The sequence below is a fragment of the Eriocheir sinensis genome, unplaced genomic scaffold, assembly GCF_024679095.1.
Source record: "Eriocheir sinensis breed Jianghai 21 unplaced genomic scaffold, ASM2467909v1 Scaffold49, whole genome shotgun sequence".
Lineage (NCBI taxonomy): Eukaryota > Metazoa > Arthropoda > Malacostraca > Decapoda > Varunidae > Eriocheir > Eriocheir sinensis.
This window is the reverse complement of record NW_026111820.1, coordinates 1076546-1090999: the sequence shown is the minus strand read 5'-3', so window position 1 is coordinate 1090999 and position 14454 is coordinate 1076546.

Genomic DNA, 14454 nt, shown 5'->3' with positions numbered 1-14454 from the left:
GGTATTGCCAATGGATGCTCCGCAATGATTCTGGTCCACAACTCTGCAGTTGCGGCGCCAAGACATAACGATCCAATAATCAATCATTCAATCTGCCCAGTACCCAGTCCATACAAGTGTTTGAAAGCGATGGGGCAAGGACACAGCCCTGCTTCACTCCCGCATTCACGGGAAAGAAGCTGGACAAGCCCCCCCACACACACTTCACAGCACTCTCTGTCCTAGAATACAGGCCACTCAGCAAACCAATAGTCCTCGCAGGAATCCCAAGGAGTCGCAGAAGATCCCAGAGTGCTTCACCTTGCACTGAATCGAGCGCCTTCATGAGATCGACATAGGCTGCATGCGTCCCCTGTCGAAACTCACCTCGGCGCTCCACCAGTACGCGAAGCGCTAGGATACGATCAGTTGTTGACTTACCAGGCGTGAACCCAGACTGTTCAGGTCTCTGCAGCTTCATCAGCAATAGGTGGGCAAGCACCTTGCCTGGCACACTGAGCAGTGTAATACCAGGGTGGATGCTGCAGTCCTGGCGGCCCCCTTTCCCTTTCCAGATAGGGACTACCAACCCCCTCTTCCAGTCAGGAGGAATGGTACCGGACTGCCATAAGGCAGTCAAGACCGCATGCAACCCGTGGATCATGGCCTCACCTCCAGCTTTGGGCAGCTCTGCGCTGATGTTAAGGCGCCAGGTGCCTTCCCACCCCTCAACTTAGCCACAGCCTCTCTGACCGCAACCAAAGAGGGTGGGCTTTCGTCAATGGGTAGGTAAATATCCGCCACCTGCAACCCAGCAACTGGACACTGCCCACGTGGAGGGTCTGCCATATACAGCTACTCAAGGTACTCAGCCCAACGAGCCCTCTCCCCATCCATGTCCGACACGAGGCAGCCGTCAGCTGTTCGGATAGCGCTCACCTGAGAGGAAGACTTGGAGCGGAGCTTCTTCAGGGCTCGGTAAGCAGGTCGGAGGTCATTCGCATTTAAATGACCCTCGACCTCCTCGGCGAGACCCCTGGCATACCTCTCCTTGTCACTCCTCAGGAGTGCTCTAGTCCTACGTGACAGAGCCCTGTATTGGTCCCGGTTCCCAGCAAGTATGGCAGCGCGATTCCCCTCGATATACTCTAAGAGTCTAGCGTCTCCACCGAGGCAAAGCCACTCCTATATCTCGGGCGCTCTCCAGTGCACTCCTCGGCAGCTTGCAGAGTCTCGCGTTTGAAGGTATCCCACCGTTCTACAGGGTCCTCCAGGGTGCCGAGCACTTCAAACCGATTTGAGACTGTCACTGCATACTACTGTGCACATTCCAGGTCCTCCAATCTCTCGAGATGGAACACAGTAGAGTTGCATTTCGAGATTCTTCTTGTCCTGACATGAAGCTTGAGTGTTGCAACAACAAGCCCATGGTAAGTTGCAAATAACTCAGCACTCCGGTAAACCCTGCAGTTCTGAAGGATCCTCGAAAGCATCATCGAGTCTGCTGGCGGCCGTGGGTGAAGGAGGACGTGTCTCGCTCCCGTCCCATGTGCGTCGCTGCTGCCGTCCTCGTGCCGTCTGGAGTTTTTTTTCTTCTTTTTTACAGCAGAGGAGACAGTGCATGAGCGTAAAAAAAAAGAGAACAATAATGAAATAAAAAAGTCCGCTACTCACTGCTCCTGAATAGAGTGGCCAAAAAGATAAATCAGTTTCGGTGTCCTGAAACCCTCCTCTTGGAAGACTTGAAGTCGTAGGCAGGAGGAAATACAGATGAGGGAAGATCGTTCCAGAGTTTACCAGCGTGAGGGATGAAAGAGTGAAGATGCTGGTTAATTCTTGCATAAGGGTTTTGGACAGTATAGGGATAAGCTTGATCAGAAAGTCGTGTGAGGCGAGGCCGCAGGAGGGGGGAAGGCATGCAGTTAGCAAATTCAGAAGAGCAGTCAGCGTGAGAATATCGATAAAAGATAGAAAGAGAGGCAACATCGCAACGGAATTTAAGAGGTAGAAGACTATCCGTAAGAAGAGGAAAGCTGATGGGACGAAGAGCCTAAGGGCCGTTTTCACAGTCGTCTGGTACGCACCCTAACCAAAGGCCCTACCATCCTGGTAACAACCATTACCATCGCCTCGATCCGCTTTCACAGTCGCTGTTTTCGTGGTATCGGCGACCACCAGCGTGGTGACAATCATGACAAGACGAAGGCGCTTGATTCGGCAGTGTTGGTATGCCGGGGCGGCGGGAAATGTCAACATTACATCAGCTGAGCGGAGGATTATGAAGGAGTAATATGAAAAAATAAACGTACAAAAAGTAAACGTGAAGAATAAATATGAATAGTAATTGTGAAGAATAGATATGATGAAAGAATGATGAAAGAGTGGTCAAATCTGCTGATAGCCTTATATTTCCTAGGCGGAAAAGATGAAATAACGGTGAGAAGTATTAATTAAAGTTTTCTTATTTTAGCAGATGTCAGCAAGACACTCTTCACCTATATCAATTACATTTATTCATTATTCACACTTATTTATCAGACCGCACTTATTCTTTACTTCATAGGGCTGATTTCGTTATATATATATATATATATATATATATATATATATATATATATATATATATATATATATATATATATATATATATATGCCCTATGCATACATATTAGGTAACTAGAATAATACGAGTTTGACAAAGAAGGCATAACAGGTGAATAATGGTGACAAGTATTATCCTCCCTTCTCTTTTATTGTGTATTTTGCAACAATAAACCATCAATCAATGAAATTGAAATTATCAGCAGGACGTTTACTGGTCAACACGTGAAGTGAGCTCATGTCATTCAAATTCTTCTATTTTTTTTTCTTATATTACCATTGAAGCCGTGCAACGTGTTGCTGTATTGTTTAATATTTTTTTCACATCTATTTAAGGAAATAATATAACCATTTGAGAGCAAGAATTTGTATTATTTACTAATTAATGTCATTGGTAAGCTCCATTGGGGAGCCCCCGCGGCTACCAGAGCTCCGTTACCAGAGGTTCCAATCTCTGCTACTGATGCAAACAAACAGCGCCGCGAAAGACGACTGTGAAAGCGGATTTCTTGTTGGTAGCGCCGATCGCCGCTCATTGGTAACGATCAACACAAACAAACGTGACTGTGAAAGCGACCTTTAGACTCCACTCTGTCCAGAAGAGCTGTGTGAGTGGATCCCACCCACACGTGAGATGCATACTCCATACGAGAGTGGACAAGGCCCCTGTATATGGATAGCAACTGTGCGGGGGAAAAGAACTGACGGGGACGATACAGAACGCCCAACCTCAAGGAAGCTGTTTTAGTGAGAGAGGAGATGTGAAGTTTCCAGCTCAGATTTTGAGTTAATTAATGATAGATATTTAGTGTAGAAGAAGGTGATAGCTGAGTGTTGTCGAAGAATTGTAGATAGGTGTTTGGAAGATTGTGTCGAGTTGATTGGTGGAGAAAGTGAGTTTTTGAGGTATTGAAGGATACAAGGTTCCTTCTACCCCAATCGGAAATGATAGTAAGGTTTGAGGTTAAACTTTCTGCAGCCTACAGTCTGGAGTCATGTACTACCTGTTGTGATGGTCTTTTATTGAAAAGTTGAATAATGCAGAGTGGAGTCGTCGGCGTAGGAGTGGATAGGACAGTTTGTTATGGAAAGAAAATGATTGATGAATAACAGAAAGAGAGTGGGTGATAGGACAGAGCCCTGTGGAACACCACTGTTGATAGGTTTAGGGGAAGAACAGTGACCGTCTACCACAGCAGAGATAGAACGGCCGGAAAGGAAACCGGAGAGAAAGGAACAGAGAGAAGAATAGAATCAGAAAGAGGGCAGTTTAGAAAGCAATCGCTTGTGCCAAACTTTATCGAAAGCTTTCGATATGTTCAGCACAACTGAGAAAGTTTCACCGAAACGGCTAAGTCAGTTAAGAGAACAAGAAGATCGCCAGTAGAACGCCCCTTGCGGAACCTATACTGGCAATCAGATAGAAGGCCAGTTGTGGAAAAATGATTTTGAATCTTAATTAAGGATTTATTTATTTATTTTTTTTTTTACAGCAAAGGAGACAGCTCAAGGGCACAAAAAAGTAAACATTAATAAAAAAAAGCCCGCTACTCGCTGCTCCTAAAAAGAATCCAAAGAGGTGGCCGAAAGATAGGTCAGTTTCGGGAGGAGAGGTGTCCTGATACCCTCCTCTTGAAAGAGTTCAAGTCGTAGCCAGGAGGAAATACAGATGAAGGAAGATTGTTCCAGAGTTTACCAGCGTGAGGGATGAAAGAGTGAAGATGCTGGTTAACTCTTGCATAAGGGGTTTGGACAGTATAGGGATGAGCATGAGTAGAAAGTCGAGTGCAGCGGGGCCGCGGGAGGGGGGGAGGCATGCAGTTAGCAAGTTCAGAAGAGCAGTCAGCGTGGAAATATCGATAGAAGATAGAAAGAGAGGCAACATTGCGGCGGAATTTAAGAGGTAGAAGACTATCAGTATGAGGAGAGCTGATGAGACGAAGAGCCTTTGCCTCCACTCTGTCCAGAAGAGCTGTGAGTGGAGCCCCCCCACACATGAGATGCATACTCCATACGAGGGCGGACAAGGCCCCTGTATATGGACAGCAACTGTGCAGGGGAGAAGAACTGGCGGAGACGGTACAGAACGCCCAGCCTCGAGGAAGCTGATTTAGTAAGAGATGAGATATGAAGTTTCCAGTTGAGATTTTGAGTTAAGGATAGACCGAGGATGTTTAGTGTTGAGGAAGGTGATAGCTGGGTGTTGTCAAAGAATAGGGGATAGTTGTTTGGAAGATTGTATCGAGTGGATAGGTGGAGAAACTGTGTTTTTGAGGCGTTGAAGGACACCAGGTTCTTCTTGCCCCAATCGGAAATAATAGTAAGGTCTGAGGCTAAGCGTTCTGCAGCCTCCAGCCTTGAGTCTTCTATTAAAAGAAGTTGAATAATGCAGAGTGGAATCATCGGCGTAGGAATGGATAGGACAGTTCGTTTCGGAAAGAAGATCATCAATGAACAACAGAAAAAGAGTGGGAGATAGGACAGAACCCTGTGGGACACCACTGTTAATAGATTTAGGGGAAGAACAGTGACCGTCTACCACGGCAGAAATAGAACGGTCAGAAAGGAAACTGGAGATAAAGGTACAGAGAGAAGGATAGAAACCGTAGGAGGGTAGTTTAGAAAGCAAAGATTTGTGCCAGACCCTATCAAAAGCTTTTGATATGTCCAGCGCAATAGCAAAAGTTTCACCGAAACGGCTAAGAGAGGATGACCAAGAGTCAGTTAAGAAGGCTAGGAGATCACCAGTAGAACGCCCCTTGCGGAACCTATACTGGCGATCAGATAGAAGGTCAGAAGTGGAAAGGTGCTTTTGAATCTTCCGGTTAAGGATTGATTCAAAAGCTTTAGATAGACAAGAATGTAAAGCAATAGGACGGTAGTTTGAGGGATTGGAGCGGTCACCCTTCTTAGGTATAGGCTGTATGAAGGCATACTTCCAGCAAGAAGGAAAGGTAGATGTTGACAGGCAGAGGCGAAAGAGTTTGATCAGGCAGGGTGACAGCACGGAGGCACAGTTTTTAAGGACAATAGGAGGCACTCCATCAGGTCCATAAGCCTTCTGAGGATTGAGGCCAGAGAGGGCATAGAAAACATCATTTTGAAGAATCTTTATAACAGGCATAAAGGAGTCAGAGGGGGGATGAGTAGGAGGAATACGCCCAGAATCGTCCAGAGTGGAGTTTTTAGAACAAGTTTGAGAGAAGAGTTCAACCTTAGAGATAGATGAGACGGCAGTGTTGCCGTCAGGACTGAGGAGTGGAGGGAAAGATGAAGAAGTGAAGTTGGAGGAGATGTTTTTGGCTAGATGCCAGAAGTCACGGGAAGAGTTAGAGAAAGCAAGGTTTTGACATTTTCTATTAATGAAAGAATTTTTGGTTAGTCGGAGGATAGATTTGGCACGATTTCGGGCAGAAATGTAAAGTTCATAATTAGCATTAGTTTGAAGGCTCTGGTATCTTTTGTGAGCTACCTCTCTATCATTGACAGCACGAGAACAAGCGTGATTAAACCAAGGCTTTTTAGCGTGAGGAGTAGAGAAAGAACGAGGAATGTATGCCTCCATTCCAGAGACGATCACCTCTGTGATGCGCTGAGCACACACAGAGGGGTCTCTATCCTGGAAGCAATAATCATTCCACGGGAAATCGGAAAAGTACATCCTCAGGTCGTCCCACCGAGCTGAAGCAAAATGCCAGAAGCATCGCCTCTTCGGTGGGTCCAGAGGGTGTACAGGAGCGATAGGACAGGATGCAGAAATAAGATTGTGATCGGAGGAGCCCAACGGAGAGAACAGTTTGACAGAATAAGCAGAAGGGTTTGAGGTAAGGAAGAGGTCTAGAATGTTGGGCCGATCTCCAAGACGGTCAGGAATACGTGTAGGGTGCTGGACCAACTGCTCTAGGTCGTTGAGGATAGCAAAGTTGTAGGCTTGTTCACCAGGATGGTCAGTGAAAGAGGATGAAAGCCAAAGCTGGTGGTGAACATTGAAATCTCCTAGGATGGAGATTTCAGCGAAGGGAGAGTGGGTCAAGATGTGCTCCACTTTAGAATTCAAATAGTCAAAGAATTTTACATAGTTGGTAGAGTTAGGTGAGAGATAAACAGCACATATGTATTTAGTAATAGAATGACAGTGAAGTCTTAACCAGATGGTGGAAAATTCAGAAGAGTCAAGGTCGTGGGCACGAGAGGAAGTGATGTCGTTGCGCACGTAGGCGCAACATCCAGCTTTGGATTGAAATTTAGGATAGAGATAGTAGGAGGGAACAGAGTAGAGATTGCTGTCAGTAGCCTCAGAAACCTGTGTTTCGGTAAGGAAGAGAAGGTGAGGTTTAGAGGAGATGATGTTCCACAGAATGAAAATTAGAGCGAAGACCGCGAATGTTGCAGAAATTGAGAAGAAAGAGGTTCGAGGAGTTATCAAGACACCTCTCGGGTCGGCAGCCAGAAGGGAGTCCTCCTGGGGAATTTGTGGTCCCCCCCCCAGGCGGGGACTCCGAGGCTTGGTGTATGTGCGCTATTTTGAAATTTTAATTTTGGGAAAAGGTGTATATGTTGTGAGAATGTAGTGTGGTGTGGATAAAGAGAGGATCTGTCTTTAGAGAGCATGCTGAACTACTCTCCGGTGTTGGTGAGACAATAGGGAAACGGTTAGTGAGGACTTGGGAAGGGTCTTTGGAGGGCTTCAGCTCCCTTCTCACCTCCCATATATACCTCGCCGGGAGTGGCTTGCGCCCGTTCGGTAGGTGTCTTCCTACCTACTCCAGCTTTAGATAAACAGGAAAGTAAAGATATACGGCGGTAATCTGAGAGATTGGAACGGTTACCCTTCTTAGGCACAGGTTGTATAAAGGCGTTCTTCCAGCAGGGAGGAAAGGTAGATGTTGATTGGCAGAGACGAAAGAGTTTGGCCAGGCACGGAAGCACAGTTTTTAATAACAACAGGAGGCACTCCACCAGGTCCATAAGCCTTCAGAGAGTTGAGGGCATAGAAAACATCGTTCTTAAGAATCTTAATAACAGGCATAAAGGAGTCAGAGGGGGAATGTATAGGAGGAATATGTTCAGAATCGTCATGAGTGGAGTTTTTACAGAGAGTTTAAGAGAATAATTCAGCCTTTGAGATAGATGAGACGGCGGTGCTGCCGTCAGGGTTATTATGGAGAGGAGGGAAAGATGAAGAAGTGAAATTGGAGATGTTTTTGGCTAGGTGCCAGAAGTCACGGGATGAATTAGAAAGAGCAAGGTTTTGACATTTTGTATTCATGAAAGAGGTTTTGGTAAGTCGAAGAATATATATTGGCACGATTCCGGGCAGAAGTATAAAGATCATGGTTAGCAGGAGTGCGAAGGCTCTGGTACTTTTTGTGAGCTGCCTCTCTATCTCTGATAGCACGAGAACAAGCGTGATTAAACGAAGGCTTTTTAGCATGAGGGGTACAGAAAGTACGTGGAATGTATGCCTCCATTCCAGAGACCATCACCTCTGTGATGCGCTGGGCACACACAGGGGGGTCTCTCTCCTGGAAGCAGTAATTATTCCACGGAAAATCGGAAAAGTACATCCACAGGTCGTCCCAACGAATGAAGCAAAATGCCAGAAGCATCGCCTCTTCGGTGGGTCCATAGGGTGCACAGGAGCGATAGGACAGGATACAGAAATAAGGTTGTGATCGGAGGAGCCCGACGGAGAGAACAGTCTGACGGAGTGAGTAGAAGGGTTAGAGGTAAGGAAGAGGTCTAGTATGTTGGGTATGTCTCCAAGATGGTCGGAAATACGTGTAGGGTGCTGAACCAACTGCTCTAGATTGTTGAAGAAAGCAAAGTTGTAGGCTTGTTCACCAGGCTGGTCAGTGAAAGAGGATAAAAGCCAAAGCTGGTGGTGAACATTGTAATCTCCTAGGATGGAGATTTGATCGAAGGGAGAGTGGGTCCAGATGTGCTCCACTTTAGAGTTCAAGTAGTCAAAGAATCTTACATAGTTAGTAGAGTTAAGTGAGAGATAAACAGACAGATGTATTTAGTCATAGTGATAATGAAGTCTTAGCCAGATGGTGGAAAATTTTGAAGAGTCAAGGTCGTGGGCACGAGAGCAAGTGATGTCATTGCGCACGTTGGCGTAACATCCACCTTTGGATTGATATTTAGAAAAGAGATAGTAGGAGGGAACAGAGTAGAGATTGCTGTTAGTAACCTCAGAAACCTGTGTTTCGGTGAGGAAGAAAAGTTGAAGTTAAGAGGAGTGATGGTGTTCCACAGAATGAAAATTAGAGCGAAGACCGCGAATGTTGCAGAAATTGAGAAGAAAGAGGTTCGAGGAGTTATCAAGACACCTTTCAAGTCGGCAGCAAGAAGGGGGGTCCTTCCTGGGGGTATTTGTGGTCCCTCCCCCCCCCAGGCGGAGACTCCTAGGCAGAGCGTAATTGTGCCAATTTGAATTTTAAATTTTGGGAAAAGGTGTGTATGTTGTGTGAACGTAGTGTGGTGTGGAAAGAGAGAGGATCTGTCTTTAGAGAGCATGCTGAACTACTCTCTGGTGTTGATGAGACTATAGAGAAACGGAAAGTGAGGACATGGGAAGGGTCTTTGGAGGGCTTCAGCACCCTCCTCGCTTCCCATATATACCTCAATGGGAGTGGCTTACGCTCGTTTCGGTTGGTGTCTTCCTGCCTACTGTCCTGCCTGTCTTGTCTCAGTCCTTCTACCAGTTATGTATATCATAATTTTTTACCAGAATCAATGCTTCGGCCTCCTCATCATAGTGTCTATAGCGAGTAGAGCTACACTATAAACAGGCGATTTTCCTACAGGTTCGTGCCTGGTCGAGGTTAGCAAGGAAGGCATAGGAGGTGAGAAACTGAGGAAAATGAATGAATGAAGGCAGGGCAAGGAGGATGTCAGGGATGATAATAAAAGGAGGCAATAGAGTAGTAAATAAATATGACGTAGGGCGAAGTCTGTGGAAAGAAGTAGGTCTACCATATTGCCTCTATGTACCATAAATAACGCACTACAGAGAAGGGGACATTACACAGCTGGAAAAGGTTCAGAACACGGTAGGCAGGTGGGGATTAGGAGCTCCTAAGAGGGCATCGGTAAAGGCCATCAGGGGGAATATGGGATGGAGCCCGTTTAAGGGAAGAATTATAAAGGGTAAGTTGGGTTTCTTAAATAAATTTGAAAAGAGTACCGAGGAAAGATGGACAAATAAAATAATGCAAGAAAATGGAAACAAGTCCACCTGGGGGAAAGAGTTAGAGGTGGAAAATGCGAGAACACCTGAGAGAGGACTGGAATGATATAGGGATCAGGGATGTGAAGAAGAAAGTTGAAAGGAATGGTCAAATCAAATGGCAAGAGGGAATGAATGGCAACTCGACATTAAGATGGTACAGTAGGAAACAGAAGCCAGACTAGGAAGTAGACTGACATGTAGGAGATTGGGGGAGTAAGCTGTTGTTTAAAGCAAGAATAGGAACCCTGGAGGTAAATGGCAGGAACAGGGACGGGGGAAACCAGAACTGTAGCTGCAGGGCTGGGGAGAGAGAAACGGTGGAACACCTAATTGCAGAATGTAGCAACTACGAGAGGTTGAGAAGGGAGTTATCAGTATCAGAGAGGAGTGGGCTAAGAGGCTTGAGGAGGACAACGGGGCGATCTGCATGGTGTTAGGACTGTATGGAGGCATACAGGAAACATAAAGGAAAATTATGAAGCTAACAAAAGTGTTCATGATGCAGTGCTAGGAAAAAAGGGCACAGCTGCTTGAATAAGTGCACGGATAAGTAATTTCAATAAGTGATTCAGGCAACAAACTGAAAAGTAAAGTGGGATGGTGTATTGCAAGGAGGAAAATTAAGCTGCACAGTACCATTGAAAAGCCAAGTGTGTGAATAAACAGAAGAGAGGACCGAAAGGAGGAGGACCTGAAGCGATACAGCGTTAAGGTGGCGTCACACTGGACCAAATCTGGCGAGCACGAGCTTTTGCTGGAGGAATGGCTTGCTCTCGAGCTTTTGCTCCTGCGTTTAGCTCGCCGCTTGGACAGGGAGCAGCTCGGCGAGCCGCAAGCAGGCAGTCAAATGAGCTCTTTGGTGCACCGATATGTGAATAATATATATTACCTAGTGTATTGAATCTGTATACCCATGATATTAGAAAACTTATTCACATACTCCTTTTATGTTTGACGGTGTTTGTAATATTTTATAATGTTGAGAAAAGCAGTGTTGGATTTTATTTTGATTTCCAAGACCAAGACCGCCCAGGCCAGCTGATATAAACACTCGCCATAGCCACCTATCCTCGTTCAACAGTTCACTTGTCCTCCTTCATTGTACACTCTTTGATAGCAAGAGTCAGGGACCATCCCGTGTTATGGGACCACAGCCATTCAGATTTATGTAAGTCTACGCTGAAGAAAGTTATGATGTTGTACACAACATGGGTCTCCCTCCCTTCTCTTCAGCCATGACCGAACAAAGACTCGTCTTTTCTTCTTCTGAGCTCGTTGAATAACGGCAAGTAATGCCGTCACAGCTGCACACTTAGCCGTAATGCGAAGCGTAGGTGTAGCAGGCGCCATGGTTGAGGCTTTGTTTACAATGTTGCTCGCCGCTCGCCCCTCGTCGCTCGTCAGTGTGACGACAACAGTGACTTGCTCGCGAGCAAAAGCTGCCAGCAAGAGCTCGTGCTCGCCAGATTTGGGTCCAGTGTGATGCCAGCTTTACAGGTCAAAAGAAGAAGAATGTTTGTTTACATATCCGGATTCGTGGTTCCGTTTTTCAGAATCCGGCTACTTGTGTTCCATTTACCGCGCAAGAACCCAGACGCAGGTCTGGGTTTAACCCGAACATGATTCCGGGTTTTGTGTCTAAATGGAAAAGGCTATAAGTGCGTGGCATCTGAGCACCAGGCGTGTATCCCAGGGCGAGGCGAGACTCTTGCGGCGTCACGCTCTAGGGAAGGGGTGAGGGGCTGACATGGCCACTTCTCGACATGGCGAGGATTGAAAACATGACCTTTAGCAATTGAAATAGTGGCTGTATTTAGGGGTGCCCTAAATAAGAACTGCTTCAGGCTCCGGGGCCAGAAAGACGCACTCGCTGGAAATAGCTGGTAAGAGACATCATTGTTTTGCGACAAGTCTTTGAAAAAACACCAAACTTTTCTTTAGGTAATCACCAGCATGCGTGCATCGACTAAAATACACATTGTGATGAATGTTTTGACTTTTCGAGGCAGTCTCTGTCTCTGGAATCGAGTTAAACATTCAACGCACATTTTCCATTCCTTGTCCTAAAAAGCCCTCTCTCATCTGTATACAGTGACTGAAAAAATTACAGTTAGCGTAACCGTCTTGAGCGCCAGAAGTTTTAGGTGCTACACAGGAATATATTGCAAGATTTATTAGCCTATGATTTCATTCTGAGGTTCTTGTTATCAACTCAGCAACATAATAAGTTTGTGTTAATAAAACATAGCTATACGGTTTAACTAAAAAATATTTATTCTCTCTCTCTCTCTCTCTCTCTCTCTCTCTCTCTCTCTCTCTCTCTCTCTCTCTCTCTCACACACACACACACACACACTGACGCGTGCACGCACACACACACACACACACACACACACTGACGCGTGCACACACACACACACACACACACACACACACACACACACACACACACACTGTTACGGCCGGGCTTCTCCCGACCTTCATTTTTTTATTCTTTTACCGACACGGTGGGGTCACCCACTTGGCCTGCTGTGACCTTTTGTTCTGTGGAATACTCCACCCGTCGCTCCTTGTTCTGGGCCATAGCAACCGCCCGCGACGACCAGGGTCAATGTTGCCACCGGGCTGTTCCTTCCATTTAAGAACATAAGAACATAAGAACATAGGAAACTGCAAGAGGCCGGGTGGCCTACACAGGCAGCTCCAGAATCCCCACTACTCAAGGTGGGTGAGGTGTAGTTACAGGGATTACAGGTAGAGGCTTGATCCTCGTTATACCGGCGGTACCCAGGCACGCATCCAGCACCCCGTCACCTTACTGCACCCACACCTCACTGCCACCTGTCGTCCTCGTCCATGTAGCTATCCAGTCTACTCTTAAAACAAGCTATCGTCCCTGCACTAACTATGTGATTGCTGAGTCTATTCCATTCCCCCACCACCCTATTACTAAACTAATGCTTGCCTATATCTCTCCTAAATCTATACTTTTCTAATTTAAATCCATTACTTTGAGCTATATCCTGCTGACTAATTCTCAGTACTTTACTTGTATCGCCTTTGTTGTAACCCTTGACCCATTTGAATACTTCTATCAGATCTCCCCGCACTCTTCGTCTCTCTAGTGAATGTAAGTTTAGATGTTTCAGCCTATTTTGATATGGGAGGTTCCTCAGCTCCTGAATCATCTTGGTCATCCTCCTCTGAACTGATTCTAGCAAGTTGATGTCCATTCTGTAGTGTGGGCACAAGAACTGGACATCATAAGCTAAGTGTGGCCTAACTAACGCTAAATAGAGTATGAGGATGACCTCTGCACTCCTGTTGGTTACCGTCCTGTTAATAAAGCCTAATACCCTGTTAGCCCTATTCCTCGCACTAATACATTGCTTCCTTAGTTTTAGATCAGAGTTCACTAACACTCCCAAATCCCTTTCACACTCAGACCTGCCTATCGCTGTGGAGTCTAAACTATACCCGTGTAATGGGTTGCGTGTTCCTACACTAAGTACGCTACACTTGGTGATGTTAAAATTCATCTGCCATTTCTCTGACCAGGCTGACAGTTTGTTGAGATCCTCCTGCAGTACTCTAGCATCCTCCCCTGCCCTAATAGTGCGTCCTATTTTGGTGTCATCTGCAACTTTTCCTATGTCCTATGTCATTGATGTAGATAATGAATAGAAGCGGGCCTAAAACTGAACCTTGAGGAACCTCACTGGTAACATTACCCCATTCGGATTTTTTACCGTTAATGGTAACCCTCTGTTTCCTGTCGCTAATCCACGCCTTAATCCAATCAAATACCTTCCCTCTTATCCCATGAGCCCTGACTTTATTTAACAGTCTCTGGTGAGGTACCTTATCGAAGGCCTTACTAAAATCAAGATAAACCACATCATAGCTCTCATCATTGCCAGCTGCCTCGTATACTCTATTGTAAAAGGATATAAGAATAGTGAGGCACGACTTTCCTTAAGTAAACCCATGCTGTGAGTCGTGAATTAAACTTTGTCTGTCTATATGGTCCCTAATACTATCAGCTATTATTGACTCAATCAGTTTACCTATAACTGACGTCAAACTAATCGGCCTATAGTTCTCCATAGAAGATTTGTTTCCCTTCTTAAATATTGGAATAACGTGTGCCTGCCTCCATGAAACAGGCACCACCCCTGTGTCTAGTGACTTTCTAAATACTTCTGTTAACTGCCCACTTATTTCAGTTTCGCATTCCTTTAATACCCTGGGGAAAAGTTCATCTGGCCCTGGCGCCTTAGTGACTTTAAGTCTATCTATCTGTCTAATCACGAGCTCCCTACTTATGTTGATGTCGGTTAATTCTTCTACCTCTTCTCCTCTGTAGATCTGTTCTCCCTGAGGTATATCATCTAATCTTTCCTTGGTAAATACAGTTAAGAAATATCTATTTAACGCCTCGCTCATTTCCTCATCACTATCAATCAGTGATTCTCCTGACTTAACTGAACAAGATCTGATATATAACAGGCAAAACCAACAATGGTGCATTACATGTGATATCTGGCAGGGGAGATAAATGATTCCTTGCATTACAACTGGAAAGTGGCAGACACCCAAAGGTTGTTAATTGAACAAGATCTGATTTATAACAGGCA